Below are 23,718 nucleotides of genomic sequence, written 5' to 3'. Positions count from 1 at the left end.
GTTAGAAGTGTGGTGGTTGGACCGCTAAAGGACCTCTGCATCCCCCGGAGATTCAGGATCCCACGGCAGTCGTGCAGTGGTCAGAGAGCTATAATATATGCTGGCGGTCCCACTGTGGCACCGCCGGGCATATTACAAGTTGGCTTTCCACCACCCCATTCAGGGCGGTGAGCCCATCATGAAAAGGGTGACCGACAGGCAACAAAGGAGGCCCTAATAGGGCCACCTGCGACCCCTGGGCCTGGGGGTGCATGCGGAGGGGCACATGTAGTGCCCCCCTGTATTTACGCCACACCGTGCAGGAAGGTGCAGTTGGCGCTCTGATGGCAGTGGTCTGCATGTTAGGCGTTTCTATTTGCCTACCAGCAGCTTCATCAGACTGTCGTAGCACCTCCCACCAGGATTGAATTCCTAATCTGGCAGGAAGGTGCACAACAGCTTTGGCAGTCCTACAGTGGACGGCGAGTTGGCCGCAGTGCTGTAGGACCGCCTAAGTCGTAATGAGGCCTGTAGATTAGGTAATAGGAAAATACATTGGAGAAGAAAAGGAAGGGAAATATACCACAAAGACATTGTTGAGAATAGCAAAGTGCTTAATGTGACATTGTGGAAAAGGAGCAATCAGTATTTACTGGCAGATTGTGGAATCTGAAACTGTTCCTGTTTCAGTACACTCATTTCGTTATTGTTTTCTCAAAAGTACACTGGATGAGAGCCAAGTAGGCTTTTTTAATGTGATACTTCAATCTCATTAAGTTGTTGACAGCCTTACAGAACCAGACTTTTTCACTAGTTGCACAGAAAATTGCATACATCTTATTTACACATTATCTTATTCTGACCCTTATTCTTGAATTATTGTGCTGTCAAATTCGCCACTGGACACTATATTACCATAAAAAGCTTTGAAGTGCAACACCCCCATTTTTATAAGGCTTTAATAAACAGGACCGTCATTTAGGGTCTAATGTCTCTCTGTCATTCATTTCTTTTTTAACGTTCCATACAGAATAACTTCAAGCTCCTAATGCAATAGTCCTATCAAGTTTTGAATTCTACTGGTCAGATGTAGGTCTGCAATTTTGTATGGATATGATTACGGCTGTACAGTAAGCGCAACAGTAAAGTTGGTCTTAGTACATCTGGGGCCCTGGGCACAAAAGGGAAAGTATGAAGCCTCCTTAATTTACAGAAAGCCTGACATGACACAAAGTGACATCATGGAAATTGACATGACTTCACTCTTTATTCTCTTTGGCATTAATGAAGTGACTTCATAAGATGTAACTTCCCTAGCTTCCCTAGTAGAGAGAAATGCAAACTAATACAAACGTAAATTCATAAAAACTGAAATTAAAATAAATATATTTACTCTAAAACTCTCATGCTTGAAATAAATGCAACTCCCAGGCCTTTTTTCCTCTGTTAACATTATGATATAAGCTCCCTCCCTTCCCCACTTTTCCTTCATATGCCCTCTTCTAGTGGTGCACCTGTGTAATGCTCATTTATTTTTATGCCTTTTGTCTGTTATTTAGTTTAAGCTTTGCAAAGGCCCAGTGGGCATGCGTATTGTAGCCACAGATGCACAGCCACAATCCCTAAGCAATGTCTTCACAGTGTAATGTTAGAAACTTTGTTTCCACAGTATACTATAAATAAGTATGTAGCCTCAGCTATGCAAATTAAGCAACTATATAATATAGTCAATGTAACAAACCATGAGCTATATAATCATGGTTATACCAGACCTTCAGTCCTTGCCAAAGCCTAAATGGCTCACTTGACCACTGCCATGTAGCAATCCATTTCTGGTGTATTGACTGTGCTCCTAGAAGCAATTAAGTATTTCGTTGTGTGGAATAGTTGAAAAATAAATATAAGCATACATATTTTTTAGGGACAGGGTTATTTGATACTGTGCTCCTCTATGTAAGGCTTCTAGTCTCTTTACAGGATATGCCTTTGATAGGACTTCAAATGTGATTACTTTGTCGGTCTGAATCCTAGTTCCAATGTCTCTACTACCTGTAGGACAATACCTTTATTGATCACCCTGTCTGCCTTTAAAGAATCAATTGGATAAATGAAATGATTTGCTTATCTGATTGGAATGAAATAGTATCTTGTGATACCAATGTAAAAAAATATATCCACCATAGATACTGCCCAGTAAGCAGCTAGTGCCCTAGGACAGAAAGAAGAGGTCACACGGTCACCTTTGTTTCCTCATCTGCAAACATTCGGAGCACTTAGTAACAGGCTCGAATCAGGTAGTGAGTGTGATAAAATAATGAAACAACCCCAACAAAGTTGGTACCATCATTACTAGATCCTACGGCCTCTGAGAAAAAAGTGTCCATGGACAGAACAAGAACCTCTTTGCGCTGTTATTACCATTGCTTATGATATGTATTCCGCTCATTCATCCAACCCCCAGCCAGCAACAGGAGAACTTGCATATGTAATGTGATGAGGTCCAAATAGGCCATCTGTGTCGGTCTACTCATTTGTTTTGCCACAAAATGTAGCTTTTTTAAAGTTTCCTCAGAGGAACTTCTAGAAAGTCAGCAGGGTGCCTCCTTATGTAAACTAGAAACAGCATGGGTCTCTGGGAATTAATGAAAGTATTGGACTTGCATGGAGAGGTGAGGACAGATGAGTAACACAAGGTAGGCCAATTGACAAGTGCCATCAGGGCTGAAACCTATCAAGCTCTTCCTCTCTCATCCTCACATGTTCAGGCTGGCTGGACTTTGAGCTCAGCTCTGAGTCACGACCCAGCTACCTGTGCCCTTGTGCTCATCTACTTATTGGGCTTCGAAGGGCCTTAGAGCATAAAATCCTTCTCAAAATGTTGCTTTCTTTGAGCCTAGGAGAGGTAGCTGGAATCTGAACCTTTTAACAATTGAGTAGTTTCTGCTCAGTTTGTGAGCCTTGAGTGCTTTTCCTTTTCCTACTTTGTTGATGGTGTGTATTTGTTTAGCAGCAGAGAGCATCCCCGCCTCTAAAAAACCAGAAAGACAAAAAGATTAACGACTACTACTTATGTTACCAAATGTTATTCTGTTCTATCTGGCATCCTTTTCCCATTCAGCAGCATCTCTGGGGCTTCTCTGATTACTCCCCTTTTTCTGTGTGTATCCATACCCAGCATCCAACTGCCCCTATGGTTGGACTTGTACCGTGTAGCTACCCATATGGTTAATCCTCATTACAGTTATATTTTGTGCAATTATATTTTGTGCATCTATCTCTCGTGTACCTTCACCTATCACACCACCATGAGCTGCACCCCATAACACGATAACCGCACCTAAGTAGTCATCACTCATGATAAGAAAAAATAAAAAAAAGGCTCAAAACAAAAATAGCATCCTCATGTAGCTTGTTGTCCATGTGGGTAAGTGCTTCAGTGCCTGTACAAGTGCTTCAGTGCGATACAATGCAAAGCTGTACTATAGAAATCCATATAGTGTCAGGCCCCTGGAGTTGTAACAAAAAAGAACTTCCCCTGGTTCGGTCCCCTTGGGAAACCACGGAACCCTGCAAGGTTGTGGACCAGATTATCTCCATATCCTTCTGAAAAAATAATGTAGAGTAATTTTGTGATTATCGTGGTGTTGGTGACCAAAAGAGACAGAAAATGAGATGGTTTCCAAGTGCAGAGAGCAGAGTAGTGGACAGGCTGTCCTCCTGTGATGATGAGCTAAAATCTGTTAGGCAGGGTGCCACTCTACTAGATTGTGCTGCTGCCATCACTTTAACCAGGCCTTGCAGAGTGGCCTAGCTTCATTCCTACATCTCCTCAGTCCTCCTCACCAATCTCCCATGCTCTCTCTTTTATTGTGAGTAGGCAGCAAGCATGTCTTATAAAAGCAGCTTTTCGACAATTTGCCCCATGAACAAAGAAGTAGGCATATCTAAGGAAATGTATTAAGGAAATACATATCTGGAAGTACCTTCTGGCGTTTGTTTTGAATCCAATAAAAAAGATGTCACAGGCCTTTGTAAATTCCACTGAATTCTAGTTCTACTGAACATAATATTTCTCCTGCCCACTCCTGTACCAGATCAAATTTTCTATGACTGGCAAAAGCAATGCAGGACCACTTTTTTTCCTTTAAATGAAGAAAAAATCCACGTGGTCTAAGAAGGAGGTAAAATTATGAAGGTTATAAGTAAGGCTCCCTGTTTTCCATTTTTATGGATTTTTACAGATAAATACAGACAGAAAACAATGGGGCAGATTTATGAGCCCCTTGCGCCACTTTTGCATCACTTTTCCCATGTTAAAAGTGACGCAAAAGTGGCGCAAGGGGCTCATAAATCTGCCCCAATGTGTTTTCTGTCTGCATTTATTTTTATATGTGGAGAAATATAGAAAATGGTGCTCTTTTTAAGTAACTCTCTGTGCTGTCTTTGTTATAAGCAGCCAGCGTTTTTTCAAAGTGCACGTCTTTAAATATGAGGCGTGTTAATACATTTCTCGTAATCCCAGAAGTACTAGAATTGTATGTTATTGTTTGCTTTAAGTATAGCGACCGCCATAAATGAAAAAGTGTGCTTCGAATAACTAAAGATTGGAATTTACATATGTTTATCATGGTGTTGTTTTAATTCATAAGACAATACAAAAATGTGTCTGTCCTTGCGACATATCATTTTCTGCACATCACTGAGTGAGACATTGTCCACCTGTTCTGGGTGCTGAGGCGTATGCAGTAATGCAAACTAACTCAAGCCCTTATGGCTTTGGTAAATATAAACCAACAATGATTTATTGTGTGACTTACAACAGGGAACATGTAAGCAAATAAAAACACATAACTTTGCAATGACTCACTAGATGTTAAACAGTAATCGGAGAACAGCGCCCCAGTGATGGATGGGCGATCATATCCCAGCAAATGAGTTGTGAGGGGCCTTGCCCGGCGCTGCTGACCCAAAGGGTAGCCAGACAGAAAGTGATTCCTTCTGAAAAGAGTGTTATTCAAAACAATCCCCTCTGACCAAACATGAGCTAACAAAATAAATTCAGGGGGAAGAAGAAGTGATGTTTATGAGTCTAGCGTTTGAGTCGTTTTTTAAACAATCATGGGTTTACAAATCTTGAAATGGAAATGTGATACATTGGGAAGAAGCAGAGAGGAAATGGCGCTGGGTAAACTAGGGGTGAGGTGTTAGAGATCAAGGATTTTGGTGCATGGAGGAAATGTAGTGAAGAGCACATCTTTTTTATAAGCCCGAGGATAATAGGAATGAAGAGGCAGGATTTCCTGTTGATGAGTTGATTTTTGAAAATATGATCCGGTGTTTATTCAGTGGTAAATTAATTACAACGAATGTTTGCATAACCTCTTCTTCCTAATTTAGCAAATGAGGCTAACGAACCTTTGATTTATTACAGAAGGCATCACGCAAATTAATGTTATGTTCTTTCCAAGATAAAAGTGACTCCGTGGATTATACAGGCCAGAGGCTGCTTGTCGTTACCAGAACTACTAGAAAGTGACAGCCCAGTTACCGAAGCCAGGGGCCGTGTCAAATATAGTGAATGTCGAAGTGCACAGTGCTAATTAATCTAAGACAGGGGCCCAGGTTTATTTTTCTTTTGCAGGAGCGCTAGCAGCCCTCACCAAAAGAGCTCTGCATAGCAAAGTCCCACCTCTCAGTTTATTGGGTAGTAATGGGGCAGCAACAATGCTAACACCTCAAAGGTCAGACGTGCAGTTAGACTTACTAAGCTTGAGTGGCCTAGCTTTGCGACAAATCCTAACTCGAAATGAAATCAGGGGCAAACAGAACAGCACACGAATTTGCGACATGTAACTTGCGTAATTCCTATAAAATGACCAATTTCATGCGGCTTACCCTTTGGCAGTTATCAATGCATTAAATTCTGGGCTATAGGGTTCATCATGAGTGCTAAACTCATGCTTGACACCGTTGGCTTGCACTTGCACTGTACGGCAATGATTAGCTTCTAGCAAAACATGCTTTATTTTCACAACCATGGCCAATGATTTTATCGATATGAGTCTCTTACTAACGGTCATATGTATAAGAAAGTGGCGGAGCACAGGTTAGCTCCAAAATTGCTAAAGCCGCGCTCTGTCACTTAAAAAATACGTGCAACCCTGCATTTCTCCCTGCACTGGCGCTAAATTCAGTTGCCTAGCGCCAATGCAGGCACCCTTGCATTATAGTGCAAGGGTGCCTGAGTTGAGGGAATGATTGTTTATGTGCAGGAAGGTGTCCCTGCACATTAACAATCCAGAATGGTGATTTGTAACTTCTTTGTGTGCTGCAGTGTTCCGCACACATAGATGTTGCAAATCGTAATTTTTTTTATGATTATTTATGTGCACAATGGAGCATACATAGAAACAGCAGAAATTAGGAGAAATTAATCATTTCTCCTTGTTTCGCCAGGTTTTTGGCGCTGCCTCCTATTTACGTCACCCATGTAAATAGGGGTCAGCATCAAAATCAATGGGTGTTGCGGCGGCACTCCCATTTACAAAGCGGCGTTAAGCACTGTTAAGTGGCTAAATGCCGCCTCATAAATAAGGCAAGGGTTTATCAATACAGGAACATCACTTAAAGTGACGTTCCTGTGGTGATAGGGGCTTGTAAATATGCCCCTACATTTTTAACATTTGCGTTTCGCTTTTGATTTTCATATAGAGCTGATGCATGCATGTGAGGTAGTAGATCTGGGCCATGATCCATCCTATTGTTTGAGACTTATTGTTTTCCTGAACAACTGAAGAGGTGGATCACTCATATTTTATCTCCTTTAGCAGTCGTAAAACTGGAACTTTAATGGAGTATGCCTTGCTTGGCTGAAACATGGAACTATGTGTCGGATCATGTAAAGCAACCACCTAAGAGAGCACAGTAACCACAGAATAACACGCAAAAAATGACACAGTGAAACACATAATAACAAAAACACAGTGAATCATGGATGTAAACAACCACTGCAGAAAGCAGCACAACAATACCATAAGAACACAATGGCAAACCAAGACCCTACAATGGCATAACAGAGACCACCAGAAAAATAAGAGAATGCAATTCAAATTAGAACAACATAGTCTATGGAACCAGAATCTGGAACAACATCCCCTTTTCCATCATCCCCAACACTGCCCCAATTTAGGAAAGAGTTGAAGACAAGCTTCTTTAAAGAATGTAATGTCACAATATATTAGTGATTTGATTTTTGATTTTATATAGTGCTCAAATGCCCAAAGGCATCTTGGTACTGCTGCCATATCTTTCAAAACTGAGAGGAGGAGGGCATCAGCCAATAATTTCCATTGATTGAATAACCATGTCTTTATTAGTTTCCGAAAAATGAAAAGATCTGAACATTTCCTTATGGTCATCGGAAGACTATTCTATAACTTGGCGGCTCTTAGAAAGAAGGTCCTACCACCCTAGGTTGCACGCTTTGTTCTTGAAGGTGTTAGTAGCATTGCATCCTAGGATCTGAGCTTCTTTTTTGGGGTATACTAGACAAACTGCAAGCGAAAATAGTTAGGTCCCATATTGTACAGTGCTTTAAAGGTGATGCAGAGAGTTTTAAAATCCAATCGTCTGGCGATTGGAAGTCAGAGAAGTTTGAACAAGGCCTGGGATGATGACTTATGTTTGAGTCTTCCTGTTAGGAGTCGGGCCGAAGCATTTTGCAGCATTTGGAGTTTTTGCAGGGACTTTTTTCGAATGCCAATGAATAGGGAATTTCCATAGTCTATTTTGGCAAGAACTAAAGTGGAGACTACTGTTTTTTTAAGATTATGGGAGATATAGGAACACATTTTCATTATTATTTTCAGCGTATAGAACACAGATGATGTAAGTGCATTCATTTGATGTTCAAAATTAAGTTTGTCATCAAAGACGATCCCTAAATTCCTTCCTTTCTGTACTCGTATTGGTAATTGTTCCATATTTTAGAGGCCACCAGATTGGCGATCAGAAAAATTTATCTTTCCCAAACAGAAGGACCTTTGTTTTTTTCTTTGTTTTTCCCGCATTAAGCTTTAGGCAATTTGCTCTCATCCATTGTTCTATTTGAGTCATGCAGGAGCCAAACTTGTGTCCAACTTCCTCATGATCTTTAGAAATGAACACCACAATTTGAGTGTCGTCGGCGTAGGACACCATGGAAAAACCCATTGTCTTTATAAGTTTATCCAGAGGGGCAACATAAGGATTGAAAAGGGTAAGGCTCAATGAAGGGCCCTGAGGTAACCCACACATTAAGCGAAATTGTTTGAAGTGAATTCACCCATTGCTGCATGGTTTGTTCTGTTAGCTAAAAAAGCTTGCAGTAGCTTCAGTGCTGCACCTCTTATTCCTAAATCCTCTAATCGGTTTATTAAGATGGTATGGTTGAGAGGTGCCATTTATGTTCTTAGGTCTCATAATTAGTTGTGATGTCACCCCCCACCAGACAATCCCGCGGACGCACACACTTGTATCCTGCACTGTACTTACAACAAAAACAAACCCAGCATATACTGCCCCCCACCCACTTCAGCCAACCCAACTCGCCAAAGACATTCCCTTCCCTCAGAACTTTGCACACATAACAATTGTACACCATCAAAAAATGTTGGGGTGCTCCCATATACGGGCTGTTAGTGCCTGTACATCCACTCCTGATCACAAGGTAGGTGGCCGGGTGTTCCTATTAACCCAACGGCCAGAGTGTTTTTTTATTGTTTTTCAGCAAATCGTCCCATTATCCCATGCCCAAAATAACAGCCCAATTAACGGGATAAAAAGAGACGTCCCCAGGCCTCCCTCCAACCCAACACCCTCATATTGACTGCAACCCCTGTCATACACATAGAAGAAGCAATACTCCATCAATTCCTGCCCCCTAACTCATCGTCAGATTGAGAGTTCACTGGACTTTTTCTGCCACGCTCCAGGGTCTTAACATACTCCATTGCACTCTTGGGGGTCACAAAGATCTTCTGCTTTCCCCCCACATTGATGCACAGTCGAGCAGGGTACAGCATTACATAGGTAATGTTCCCAGCCTGCAGCTTCTTTTTCACTGGAAGGTACTCACGCCTTGCAGCTTGCACTGCAACTGTGAAATCCGGATAAAACTCTATTGCATTCCCTTTGTATGTTATCTTTTGTTTCTCCCTTGCAAGGCGCAGCACTGTGTCCCTGTCTCTATAATTCAGCTGTTGTGCAATCACCTAGCGCAGCGTGGCCCGGGACCAGCCTCACCACCAGCAACCGATGCACACGCTCCTCCAGCATCACCGGCCCAAACACCCCGTCAAGCATCATCTCGAAGTATACCTCCATCAGGCCCATATTGGTGGACTCCGGCAGATCCAAAATGTGAAGGCTGTTCATCGCGATCTTGCCTCCAAGTCCTCATTTTTCACCTGGATGACGGCCGCCAGCACCTTTTCAATGTTCAGGCTCTTAGTCGTCACTGCTTGCAGACTGTCATCCATCGTTAAAATGCGCTGCTCCACCTCCCCTAATCGTGCACCATGTTTGTCCAGCCGCATTGCAAAATGGTCAATGCAAATATTTCAAACATCTATTTTGCCATCGATTGACTGGCGGCTGTTTTGCATTGCCAATAACGTCATCTCAAGTACAGACGATCCTTCCTTCGGGGGTCCTGCTCCGAGTCAGACTGGTCTCACTGCTGCGATCTAGTGGGTTTATGGGCCTCACACATGAGGTGCATCTGTTGCTTATCTGTATTCCCCATAGATGGTTTATTAGCCTTCGTTTTGCGCTATTCACTATTCAGCCTGTGATTTAGCCTGCAGGCCTGCAGCTCAGCAATGCAAGTGCTTTCCAACTCTGGTTCATGCACTCTGCTCACCGGTTTTTCTTGATATGAGCTCCCACACCCTGCAGCTTCTCTGCTTCACCAGATTTCACATAGGGCCGACACCATGCATCACCCACCATCAATCACCACGGTCCGGTGATTGCACTTCGCTTTCCACTGAGGATAGCTCCAGACTCCCCCCGCTGCCAGGTACACCTCACGTAGGCCCGAGCTCATTTTATGCTATTTATTCACCGCTGTCAACTTGGCGCTCGTGTGGCCTCTGGAACCCACTCCACACCTAGGCCATGCACCCAGCTATTGCCACCGGGGGAAGATTAGCCACCACAAGTATTTTTGGAGCCCACAGGCCTGTTTCGCAGTTGGATCACTCACTCCTAGGGCCGGTACATACAGCCATTCCTTGTGGGCACGCCAGGCAGACACAATCAGGGCTCTCCACACCCGCACGGTAGCTCTGACGTGATCTCGGCCCTCCACGCCATGTACCAGGCATAAGCCTCCAGGCAGCCAGGACTCCTCGAGTGCTCTGTCTGCCTCTGCCGGAACTCTTCCAGTGCTCTCAACAGACTCTATGCCCACGGGCAGGCTCTCGCTCTCAGCTCTGACAGGGGGGCGAGATGGGGGTCTTTCTGATGCCACATGCTTTCGCCCACGGCATCGTAATGCAGCGGGTGGATCGCTGGGGCAGACGTCGTGGGGTCCAACACCGACGTGCCATTGTTGTCGGACCCACAGACACAATAATCAGCCACTAAGGGGGCCGATTCCGATCTGGGTCGGAGGGGCACTGAACGCGATCCAGCCGGTAAAACTATGAGCCATATGCGTGTTTACCAACTGACTCGTACAGCTGTATGAGCGAGCAAGTACGATGCGAGCTACGTGAAATTTGCCGACTGAGTCGTTTCCGTGTCCGAACCGCTCTGCACGTCTCAGCCGTAAGCTAACCGTGGCGTGCAATGGATGCCATTACTACCGCGCCAGTACGATGCACGCGTCGGACAGTCGGTGCGAGCCAGAGTGACCGGTTCACAAAACGTCCGGGACGTTGCCTTTGGGGATCCGCATCGGACCCCCTGTCACCCGCAGCCCTACAACTCGGACACAGGGGGAGACCCAAGGGTCTCCCCAACACAGGCATGTAGGGTGCAGATGGCACAACGCGTACCCACTGTAGGGGGCGCCCTTGGGCGAGACGTACCCATTCAGTCAATGGGAGCCCATGTACACGTCGTACGACTGGCTCCCATTGACTTCTATGGGAGTCCGACCGAACTGAGTCCGGCAGCATACGGCCGCATGGTATTTGCTCGGTCAGACTGCAGGACTCCGGCTCGGTCGGAAAACCCTCCGACTCAGATCGGAATCGGCCCCTAAGTGTCTTTTTTATTTTATTATTTTTCCTACTTTTAAAAAAACTATAAAAAGTATCCATTAAAAAATACAAAATTATGAATTTTAAATTAATACTACTCCTTGTTCTTAAATTACTCCCCACCCCAAGCTATCTATACACCATTCACCCATCTCGAAAAAAAATGTGTCTCTTATTTTAGCAATTCTTTTTCTAAAATATTTTAAAATAATAATAATAAAGTGTTAATTGTAAACAATGCCAAATTAATAATTCTAAATTAATACAATTCCTTGTTATTAAATGACTCTCAAACCTGACCTCCTATCCATCCCATCAGTACAAATCAAAAGTCTATTAAATATTTTAATTAATTTTATTAAATATTTTAAAGCAATAAAGAAATATTATAAAAAAAGTATTGTCTACTCCCCAATATTAAATTCATTCCCTCACTGGACACCTATATATATTGTATCCTGTCCCTAATATTTAAAATACAATAAAAATCTATATTAAAACTAGTGTATTAGGGGCATGGCCAACCGTTGGACAAGATGGACGCTTTTTGAGCGGCTCCGTGACCCAGCCCTCTCCCGCATTAACATCCGCACAGCCATCTGAGTGTTCGACACCGACCCAAGAGTCCTAAAGTTGGTGGGCACTGTGGGTAGCCACTGGGCTGTTTTATTGTGGCATAAGGTGACAGCTAGATGAGGAGATAGAGTTGCGGCCCTTGAGCGACAGTGGAGCTCTGGCGTGGAGTGAGTCACCACTGTGACGCACGCAACAGTCTGATGACGTGAGCAGCAAGAGGCGAGTCATCCGGGTCTGAGAGGCTCCTGGAGTTCCAGTTTTGGCAGGGGGCACTGCCTCGCCAAACCAGAAAAAGACATCACAGAGCACAAGGGCTGAAAAAACCAACTGTAAGTAGCTGCCACAGCGGTCTCAATGAGCAACTACCCGAGGCAAGCGAGGGCCCAAGATAGAGATTCCCGAGCGCTAAGGGCAGGGTGAGTGGACAGTTTTCTCCCCCCTCTAGCCACGAAAGGGGGAGAGATGGTGATTGGGTGATATCTGAGACCAGCGATGACAGGCAGATGATCCAGGGGCATTTTAAAGGTCATGGGAGTCACCTATTGAGCAACAGAGAAGAGCACCAGAATATTGAGATCAGTACTGCGGTGCACTGAGCAGCGGAGGTATATATCCTCAATGACTGCCCAGCGAACCAAAACGCAAATTACTGGGCCTTTACGGAACCTCAGACTGAGTCCTATATTGTTTATGTGATGGGGGTCCGACAAGACTTGGAGAAACCTGACAGGCAGCACAGGAGACCTTATTCCCCTGTGGCAGGTGGCAGGGAGTACCTAGGTGCTCGCCCCTACCTCCCAGCTAGCGCCGAACTGCCTGGAGGACATGATGGGGGCAGAAAAATGAAAGGAACGCACCAGATGAAGCTGGACAAGTTCACCCTCCCTAGGGGTTCAGAGGGAGCAGAGGCCCTTGGGGACTGCATTCCCAGTGCAGCCACTCATCCATACTAAGTAGACACCTTGCCACTTAATGACATAATCGTGGCAATAGAGGGTGTCTGAGTAGCCTTGGCGGGACATATAGACAATGTCACAACAGAAGTGTCCCTGTTACGTGCTGACATCAGGAATATGGGCACTACAATTCAGGACATTGAGGACACAATAGCACCTCTTCTTCAAGACAATAAGGCCCTCCAAGACCAAGTGAGTGAGCTCCAAGCAACCACGACGAACCTGGAAGTGAGACTTGAATATTAAGACGGCAGATCAAGGTGTAATAATGTCCGCATTTTGGAGGTCCCTGAATGGGCGTACGTGCCCGCCACAGATCTATTCATGGAGGATCTCATCCTCAAGCATCCACAACCTCGCGGTCTATCAAAATTTATTTTAGTGGAGAGAGCGCATAGAGTGCTGGGAGGAAGACCACGGCCCGGCGTACTGCCCAGGCCTCTCCTCACTCGCCTTTTCAATTTTAGAGACCGAGACATGGTATTGCAGACAGCCCATGCTGCTCCACCAGTACACTATGAAAATGCCCAAAAACTTTCCTTCCAGACTTTAGCCTTAGGGTGGAAAGACAGAGACGCGGCTTCCTAACTGTTAAACAAGCGCTAAGGGAAAAGGGAGTGAAATACTCTATGATGTTTCAGGCAAAATTGCATATTGAGGATGAGGGCAAAACACAGTTCTTTGATTCACCAGAGGCAACGTGAGCATGGCTCAATGGATGGCGTATGGTTGACAGCTCCCCATCCAAGTCACAAAGTGGGAAACGGTGGCAAGGAAAATCAGCACCATCTGGAAAGACCACAATGGAACTAGCACAAGGGGAGGACTCCTCCACAAGTCACTGATGGGACTAAGGTCTAGAATGGTCTTGGGCCTTTATGCCAAAGAACACTCTTGGCAGGGTACTATATGATTAGACTGCCTCACAGGCCTGAGCAGTAGGTACTAGTTTCCATGAAAGGGGATTGACAACTGGCTAACCTAGAGATCGGGTGGAAGAGATAGCCATGTGGCTCCAAGATCCACCTAACTACTATTCTGCTCTATATTGGTCAGGGAGTGTAGTGTAGTTCCTATTTCCCTAATAGGCATTGCGCATTGGAATAATATACCCTATAGATTTGGCATTAGACTGAGGTCCGTATGCCCATATCGAGTATAATAAACTTAATTCATTTGTACCAGCCAACTCAGAGGCCACTAGAAACTTCTTGTAAACAGAAAGGGATTAGTTTCTGGCAACCGCATAAACATGACAACTTTTTTCCATTTAGAATCGGAACAGTCTCAGAATCGTGGAAACAACAGATAACAGGTCCACTCAGCTAACTGTGCATGCTTCGTTTCTCCAGAGTTACACAGAAAGAATAGACAGGCGTTTCAATAAAAGGGATTTATTGAACAGTCTTGTTTCTCGTGTAAGAGATATGAGCTGTTACAATCACAAGACAGTATGCGAGTTATATTATGTACAGCGTAAGCAGTAGAAAGAAATAATACTGCGCTAGCATTATCTTTTAGCTATGACACATATATTCATATACATAAATAACATAAGCTAAAAATGCGAGTACTCATGAGATGCTTCTCTATATAGGTCTACCCCAGTGTACCTAACCTAAGTGTAGTACAAGGTAAGAAGTAGGTGCTGTATGCTATAGTCTGGTATGCTATAGTATGGTATGCTATAGTATGGTATGCCAAGAGTACCTCTAGGTTCTAGTCAACTCCATACCTTGAGAATGAGAGGGGTGGGAATCTCTTTCCAAGTCTCGAACTCTAACACCCTGCGAAGGGAGTCAGAACACTGGAAGCTGGATTCTCTGCGAGCAGGGATGACAGCGTCTCTTGTCAGTGCATCAGGCTGGGACACGGGCTCACCTAAAGTCGAGGCATCCTCCTACTTGCTTGGGCAAGGAAAGGTATATTTATACGCAGTAGGTGCCTTGGACTGTTAGCATTGACTTAAAGTCGGGCAGAGGAAGATGTCAGGAATGAACCCTTATGGAATAGCGGTTCATGCATAATAAATGAGTTCTTGGAGAAATCAATAATCCTGTGGTAGGGGAACTCCCAAGAGCTTAAGGGTCTGGTTTCTAAGAACTCGTTGTGACTTTGGGGTGCACGGATGTAGGTGACCATGCCTGTATTTGGAAAGTAAGGCTAATGCCTAAATAAGGACTGGGATCTTATGCCTATTTAAGGGCAATGCGAATTGTGCCTATATAAGGACTTGTATCAGGAAAACCTATATACGGACACCTAAAGCGGAATACAACACCCACTCCACTTTTGAATGAACGATAATACTAAATGCTAAACATAAAATTGCTAAACATTAAATTGAGTACCACATGTTGCTAAAAACATTCGTAAAAGCAGACTAAAAGAAGTTTAAAAAAACTGTTGCTAAAACATGTAATGCAAAGGTACTGTACATTTTAAAGCAGTTTTTCATTCTAAGCATATATCGAATATAAATGCAATAGGAATGAATAGAAATATATACATATGACGAAATGGTCGACAAGTATTCAAAAAATCAAAGCCATTTCATAACATGGTACTGAATGAAATTGTGGTAAATATGGTGACAATGTGTTCCTGGAAGTATTCAAAGAACTCCGTTCTATATGAATAGTTCTACTGTAAGCAGATTGATTTGCCATGTATTTTCAAATTTTGAAAAAAGTCAATATTAGGAAGAGTTCCAAGTTCTGTTCTGGTATGAAAATATGGAGGCCAAATTCATTGCTTTCCTGGTACACTGTGAGCCGAATCAAAGTCAGTGTATGGTTTTGTGTGCAGATTTTGATTCCGTATATAGGTGTCCCGATTTATGCCCTTATATAGGTACAATTCACAGTGCCCTTATTTGGACATAGAAATCCAGCCCTTATTTAGACATTGTCCATACAAACCAAATACAGGCATGGCCACCTACATCCGTCTAACCCCTTAAATCTTTAGGAATTTCCCTCAGCTTGAATATTGATTTCTCCAAGAACTCATTAAGTATGCATGAACATCTATTCCTTAGGGGTTCATTCATGACGTTCCTCTGCCCAACTTTTACGACAATACTGGCATTCCTTCATTCCTTCATGGAATAAATATACCAGCACTTGCCCTGACAAATTGCGGTTCTCAGAGGATTCGATCCAACCCAGACTACGCGGTTCCCCGCGGCAAGTTCGGAAGGAGATCGAGTTCCAGCCTGATGCACTGACCTGACACTGCCATCCTCCTCGTAGAGAATCCTGCTCCAGTGCTCTCCGACTTCCCTTGTGGGGGGTTAGACTATTGAGTCCAGAAAAGAGATTCCAACCTCTCTCATTCTAAGGTATGGAGCTGACTAGAACTTACAGAAACTTTTGGCAGCTCTTGGCTAAACTAAAATATAGCTAGCTATACTTTAGAAATGGCACCTACTTCAAACCTCGTACTGCACTTAGGTTAGGTACACTGGGGTAGAACAATTTAGAAGCATCAGATGAGTATCACGTTTTAGCTTATGTCATTTATGTATGTATTTTGATTAATATATGTCATAGCTACAAACCATGCTATTGCAGTATTATTTTATCCTACTGCTAACCTCATACATATTGTACTTCGCAGTCTGTCTTACGATTGTAGCAATTAATATCTTTTGCATGAGAAATAAGACTGTTCAATAAACCCTTTTATTGAAACGCCCGTCTCTCTATTTCTGTGCAACTCTGTAGAAACGAAGCATGCACGATTGACTGAGTGAAACTGTTATCTATTGTTTCCACGAATCTGAGACTGTTCCGATTCTAAAGGGAAACAAAGTTGTCATGTTTATGCGGTTGACAGAGACTAATCCCTTCTTGTATATTCAAGAAGTTTCTAGTGACCTCTGAGTTAGCTGGCACACACAAGTACTTATGTTTAATGTACTCTATAGAGACATACTGACCTTCGTCCTATGTCAAATCTATAGTGGATGTTATTCCAATGCGCAGCGCCTATCAGGAACTACACTACATGGCGCCCACTGTGGGACAAGGCACTAATTTAACGCTAGATACTGAAATAACTCAGTCGTGCTTTTCTCAGAGACCCTCTACTCATAAAACTCCATACGACGTCTGGAGTGGGTAGGGATAATATCTGCCATAGCTGAGTAGGACGAAAGTCCTGTGTATTACCTGTTTGGTTTTATTCAACGTTGAAGGATACAGTGTTCCAAAATATTGTGCACCTTATCTTTGTTTCCTTGAAACTTGCTCTGCATTTTTCATTTAAACAATGTCCGACCACGGTGATGTTGTCGTTGAAAACGGTACAGCTGCGGCTGTCGTTACAGGTTTTAATGAAAACGAAGTGGGTGTTATACACATCCCACCAAATTTAAGGAGAGCCATCACTCTAAAACTTATAAAACATGGTCTGACACCAAGAGGTGGTGGAGCAATTTTCGTGATAGAGGCACATGAATCTCACCAGACAGAGGTATTCTATTCATGGATAGTATTCCCAGAATCAAATCCAGCAACACACTTGTTTCACTTCTACAAAGAAGATGAACCACCTGAGGAATATATTCCTTTCAAGGATATTGAAATTCCACTCACATACCAGGAGTATGAGCTCTGGTTTAAAGGCGCCCTAAAACATTACAATCACATTACCAGGCTCGGTCCACTAGGTAGACCAGGAGCAACATGGCCGATTTTAGCCAGCTACACGCCTCATCCTGACATTAAAGAAATGTCAGATGTAGAATTACTTGCTCAACTAAAGGAACTAATCAAAATTTATAGACAATTGGTTCAATATGTCATGAGGACTTTCACAGTCCAACCACCAATAACCATTCCAAATCCAGCCCCTTATCAGGGGAATACACTAAAAATCACTCCACAGACTTTACACGCAGTCATGGGTTAAATGCCCACAAAACGTGAACAAATTCCATTCTGGATAGCTCAAAAAATGACTCAAATCGAAGCAGTATTTCCTAATACTAGTCCTTATGAGAAACACAGAATTCTAACAATTTGTTTACCAATGGGGATCACACCACATCTTGAAGACTGCACCACTTGGGGCACAGTCTTTGCTGCAATCTACACAAAAACACATGGTGTTCCGTCCATGGCGGTAATATCTGATGTCCTGAAAAAGATTCAAAACGAATACAGGGCAGAGCCTGCTCTGAATTTAGGTATGAAGTTACTTAAAATTTTCGACCAGGTCTCAACAACAATATTATCTAATATTAAAGGAGAAGCAGCATCAGTGGCAATCTGTCAGAAACTAAGAGAATTTGATGTAACAGAACAACCTCAAGAACTAGCCAGAATAATTGAAAAATCCCTTGAGGAATTAGGCAGAGACAGTCTGGGAGGGAAACCAGTAAAACCACAACTGTCTGAAAGTCCTGATAAGGTCTTTCCTAAAAACACTCCTATATCTTCTAAAAAGAAGTGGGAAAATAGCAAACAGAATTCCAAAGAGGAGCGTTCTCATTCCCGAGGCAGGTCTCCTCCACAGAAGGAGCCCTCTGAAAGGAGGTACAACCTCAGGAATAGGGATAATTTGAGAAAACCTGACAGATATCAAGATAATGGTACACATCCCTCTCGTACCTTTCAGATATCGTCACAGACATCCGAAAGAAGAGGACGGTCAGAAAACAAGGAAGAACGCGTGAAATCCAAAGACGATCAACAAGTTCAGAAAAATAAAGCAAAACTTCAATTCTCCAAGAAAAAGGTAGCAGGTCTAAAGATCAGACATGCCGAGATTACTGAGAACCCAACTAAGGAACGGAGAATGGACCCAGACTATGCTCGACAGTGCAGCAGAAGTTACAATAGCTCACCAGAACCTGAAGGGACTTCTGGAGACAGTGGACTTGAATGAAGACATACAAGTTGAGACTGTAGACACCAGGGTTAGTTCTCCACATAGGTTATATGAAATAACACTTCGGTTGGAGGGAGACATACCAAGAAAAGTGAAAGCACTCTTTTTGCAGCATTTTTCAAAGGGTTATGATATACTTCTAGCAGAACAGGACTGGCCACCAGAATTTGTCAGGGAGTTCCCACATGGCGAGGCCATCATTATGCCTGTCTTCTCCACCTGTGTTTCAGTTCATTTAAAATATACATTAGGCAGGAAATGGGCAGTAGCACAAGCCCCAGCACTGTATAAAAATCATGTAGTATGGGATGAGGACTCATCTCACCATAAAATCCAGTTAAAAAATCATCCGACTGCACAAAGGCAGTCCCCGGGTAAGCAAGAAGCTGAAAAACAGGTCAGGGAGATTTTAGATCAACTTGAATATCAGGGGGTGATTGAAACATGCACCTTATCAATGAACAATCCCTTCTTTCCTGTCTCCAAACCAGACAATACATATCGTCTAGTTTTGGATTACAGACACTTAAATTCTTGTTGAAAAACATTTGCAGCGCAAAATGCACACAGTACAGCAATAATGAATAACATTGTGCGTAAAAAATATAAAACCACATTAGATATTTCAATTGGTTTCTTTTGTCAAAATATTGCACCAGAAAGCATATATTTGACCGCTTTCTCAATAATGGGGACTCAGGGTCAATTTTGTCGACTGCCCCAGGGATTCAAAAACAGCCCGGGGTTATTCTCAGCAAGGGTAACAGAGTTACTACAAACTTATGATGACGAGGCATTGTCATATGTCGATGATGTATATTTGACAGACGATGACCTGGATAGGCACTTAAACAGGGTGAGCACCATAATGCACCATAATATTGGTCTTCGCCTCATAGGGTTACAAATTCAACTTTAAGAAGTCAAGAATTGCCCACCTCAACGTCCTTTTCCTAGGATATGAGCTTTCAAGTGAAACCAAAAGCCTGGCAGCCAACTTTTTTAGAAAAGTGTGTGCTGCTCCAACCTCCAAAAATGCTGAAAAATTTACAGTTGATTGTAGGTTTCCTGAATTTTGGAAGAAATTACATTTTAAATTACGCAGAAAGGGTTAAACCTCTCTACAAATTAATCAAACCTGATTTTAAAATCACACATTGGACACAAAAACACACAGAAATTTAGCATTCACTCCAAACAGACATGTTAGCAACAAAACACTTGCAAACACGCGTAAACGTACGCAACTTAGTGATCCGAATAATTCTGGGTCAATGCTGATTCACCTACTTAACTTTTAACGAAGGTGAAAAAGTACCAATTGCATACAAATCCTACTTGTATTCACAAGCAGAAATGAAATACACTTCTACAGAAAAAATTCTGACAGCAGTTCAAACCACTGTAGCAAAAGAAAGAGCCCTAGCACAGGGGAAACACATTATGGTTGTGACTCCTGTACCAGCACTAGAGGCAGTTACAAAGGCTAGCATTCCAAATGCAAAAGCTTTATATCTGAGATGGATACAATGGGTTAATTCTCTTGCTGCAACTGATGTTGAATACGATTTTGACATATATTCAAAAACACAAGCATTCCTGCAATATGAACACGAATGTCCTCTGCCTACTGAAATTCTCCCTCTTGACCAGTACGAATTTTTAATTTATACTGACGGATCTGCACAGCCCGCTACGGAGAGTAAACAAGCTTACAGTGCAGCGTGTGCTATCGTTAAAGGTCGCATGCGAGATGGCAAATTCAGACCAATGTTCACAAAAACCCAATCTCTAGGAGATTGTACAGCTCAGCGAGCTGAACTACAAGCATTCAATATGGCACTTGAAAACACGGATCGCGAATTTCCCACACTCATAGTGTGCGATTCTTTTTACTGTGTTCAATCTTGCAATGTATATTCCCAGAATTGGATTCAAAATGGTTTCAAAGATGCAAAAGGTGGCACAATCAAGCACAAATTGCTTTGGGAACAAGTAGTTCAGTTGCAAAACGGACTACAGAACACTCACGTGATACACACGCTGAGTCACCAACGTGATGGTGTTCACGTTGAAGGAAATTCATTGGCTGATGAAGCCACGAAAGGGGCTGTGCAAACGGCTTCCGTAGTTGCAATCACTCATTCAAAAACGAAAATAGACAGCAAAATAATGCTGGCTTTCAATGCATCAAGCAAAGGCAGCGGTACGGCAATACCTAAAAAGATTCCACTCAAATACTCATATATAATTGATGCGAACAATGTTCCGTTTGCTCGAATCCCTGTGGTGGGGATAGAGTAATTCCAAACATGGAACATAGACTAGGACTAATCCTAGCAGCACATGAAGGGCTCATCTCTGCCCATGCAGGTGTTTCCGCCACAGTAGCATTATTAAAACAAAGCTTCTGGTGGCCCGGCATTAGGAAACAAACGAGAAATTATGTTTTGGACTGTGATGTATGCCAGAAGATGAAAGTCTCTACTGTGAAACGTCCAGCGCAGGCGCCCCTGTTAATTTCAGATAAACCATTAGCTTTTGTTTACCTGGACCACTGTGGTCCCTTAAAAAGGGAAGGGAACTATAAATATATCATGGTCGCAGTGGATTCGTGCTCTAGGTTCCTATGGATGTGGCCTCAGCGCTCGGCTGACGCTCGAACTGTTATAAAAGGTTTGCGAGTCTTTATCGGCACATACACAATAGGCACACTACATTCTGACCCGGGTCCTGCATTGAGCTCTAGGGCTTACAAGGAAGCCATGGCCAATCTGGGCGTAGCATTGTGGTATTCTTCTCCATTCCATCCTGAAGGAAATTCTGTTGTGGAAAGAAAAAACCGGGACATAAAGCAGTCTATAACAGCTAGGTTATTAGGTTCGGGTGATGGGTGGGTCAAACATTTATATGGGTTCAAGCGCGCAATAAACAACTTGCCAAGAAGTTCTCTAGGGGGTGTCACTCCATATGAGGTCCTGTTTGGGACTAGAATGTTGGTTTCGGACTTAGATATGAAAGGCACAGTGGTGGAAAACAAACAATTTGATATCAAAGATCGTTTGGCTGTTTTACAGGACTTAAATGAACTTAAAACGCAACATTTTGATGTCGCCTCACTACATTTTGTGCCCTTGCCTGTCGCAGGTACTTGGGCCTTCCACACAAGTGAGGCACCGTTTTTATCGGGAGACCTGGGGGAACACTGGGTGGTAGGAAATTTGTGTCAGCCCGGTGAGGCCACAACTTTCCCACACAAAAATGTGTGAAAAAGGGGATTTTTTCAGCTAAAATCGAAGTTTGCAGGGGGTTCTGGGTAAGGAAACTTTGCGGGATCCACGCAAGCCATACCTCACTTGAATTCCCTGGATGTCTAGTTTTCAGAAATGTGTGGGTTTGGCAGGTTTCTCTAGGTGGCCGCCGAGCACCGGGCCAAAAACCCAGGATATCCCCTTTGCAAAACCAGGTCATTTTGTGATACACAATTTTGATGTCGCCTCACTAAGTTTTGGGCCCTTGCCTATCGTGGGTACTTGTGCCTCCCACACATGTGAGGCAATGTTTTTATAGGGAGACCTGGGAGAACGCTGGATGGTAGGAAATTTGTGTCAGCCCGGGGATGCCACAACTTTCCCACACAAAAATGTGTGAAAAAAGTGCATTTTCCAGCTAAAATTGAGGGGATCCATGCAAGCCATACCTCCCTAGAATCCCCTGGGTGTCTAGTTTTCAGAAACGTGTGGGTTTGGTAGGTTTCCCAAGGTGCCGGCAGAGCTAGGGGTTCAAAAACTACAGCTAGGCACTTTGCCAAAAAAGGGTCATTTTTCACTGCGAAACTGAAGTGTGTCCACGTTGCGTTTTGGACGTTTCCTGTCGCGGGCACTAAGCCGACCCACACAAGTGAGGTACCATTTTTCTCGGAAGACTTTGGGGAATGCGGTGTGGGTGGAAGTTTGTGGATCCACGCAGATTCCAGAACTTTCCACCACAGAAATGTGGGGAAAATGCATTTTGTTTGACAATTTTTTAGGTTTGCAAGGGATTTGGGTAACATTATCTGGTGGGAGGCAGTCAAGTCACCCCATCCTGGATTCCCCTGGATGTCTAGTTTTTAAAAATGTATAGGTTTGCCACGTTTCCTTAGGTGCCGGCAGAGCTATGGTTCAAAACCTACAGCTAGGCACTTTGCCAAAAAAGGGTCATTTTTCACAGCGAAATTGAGATGTGACCATGTTGCGTTTTGCGCCGTTTCCTGCAGCGGGCAATAGACCGACCCACACAAGTGAGGTACCATTTTTATCGGGAGACATAGCGTATTTCAGATTTGTAAAGCAACTGTTATTACCTATTGACTTTCGATGCATTTCTGCCTTCCAAATGAAAGACATTGTGTAAAAAGAAGTCATTTTGAAGAATGACCGATTTCGAAAATGTGCAAATATCTACTGTTTCTAAACTCTATAATTTGTTCCCATTTCAGAAATAAATAGGTGTCTTTCATACCTATTTTTCCATGTATACATTTTCCCACAATAATTGATATATACCCGGTACATAATAAAAAGCCATTGCAAATTACTGTTCACTTTTTGACTCTGGGTTCGTGGGGTTCTTGGTGAACCTACAAGTCCTATATATACCCACAACCAGAAAGGTCCAGCGGATGTAACGGCATATTGCTTTCAAAGAGCTGTCATAATTAAAAGTTACAAGTGAAAACGTTGCCACAAAAAGCCTTTTTTTTTCAACTATTTTTCAGTTTTTCATATATTTAACTGTTAGTTTTTATAATTCCTAAATTCTGAAATTTGTCTACTTTTCTAAAATGTATAGCTTTCCAGGATCCATTATTGCTTTCATACCCATTTCTCCCATTAACTTGAAGGAGGTTGAAAGCACCAAAAATAGCAAAAATAGGCTATGTCCCAGAAAAATGCCAAAACTGTGTAAAAAATGTTGGTTTTCTGACAAAAGTCTGTCATTCCCTAAAATCTGGGAAAATGGTGATTTCAGCCCCACAACCCCTTTTTTGATACCATTTGCAGGGAAAAACCCAGACG

The sequence above is a fragment of the Triturus cristatus genome, chromosome 6, assembly GCF_964204655.1.
Source record: "Triturus cristatus chromosome 6, aTriCri1.1, whole genome shotgun sequence".
In the NCBI taxonomy this organism is placed as follows: Eukaryota; Metazoa; Chordata; class Amphibia; order Caudata; family Salamandridae; genus Triturus; species Triturus cristatus.
This window is presented reverse-complemented; position numbering follows the sequence as displayed.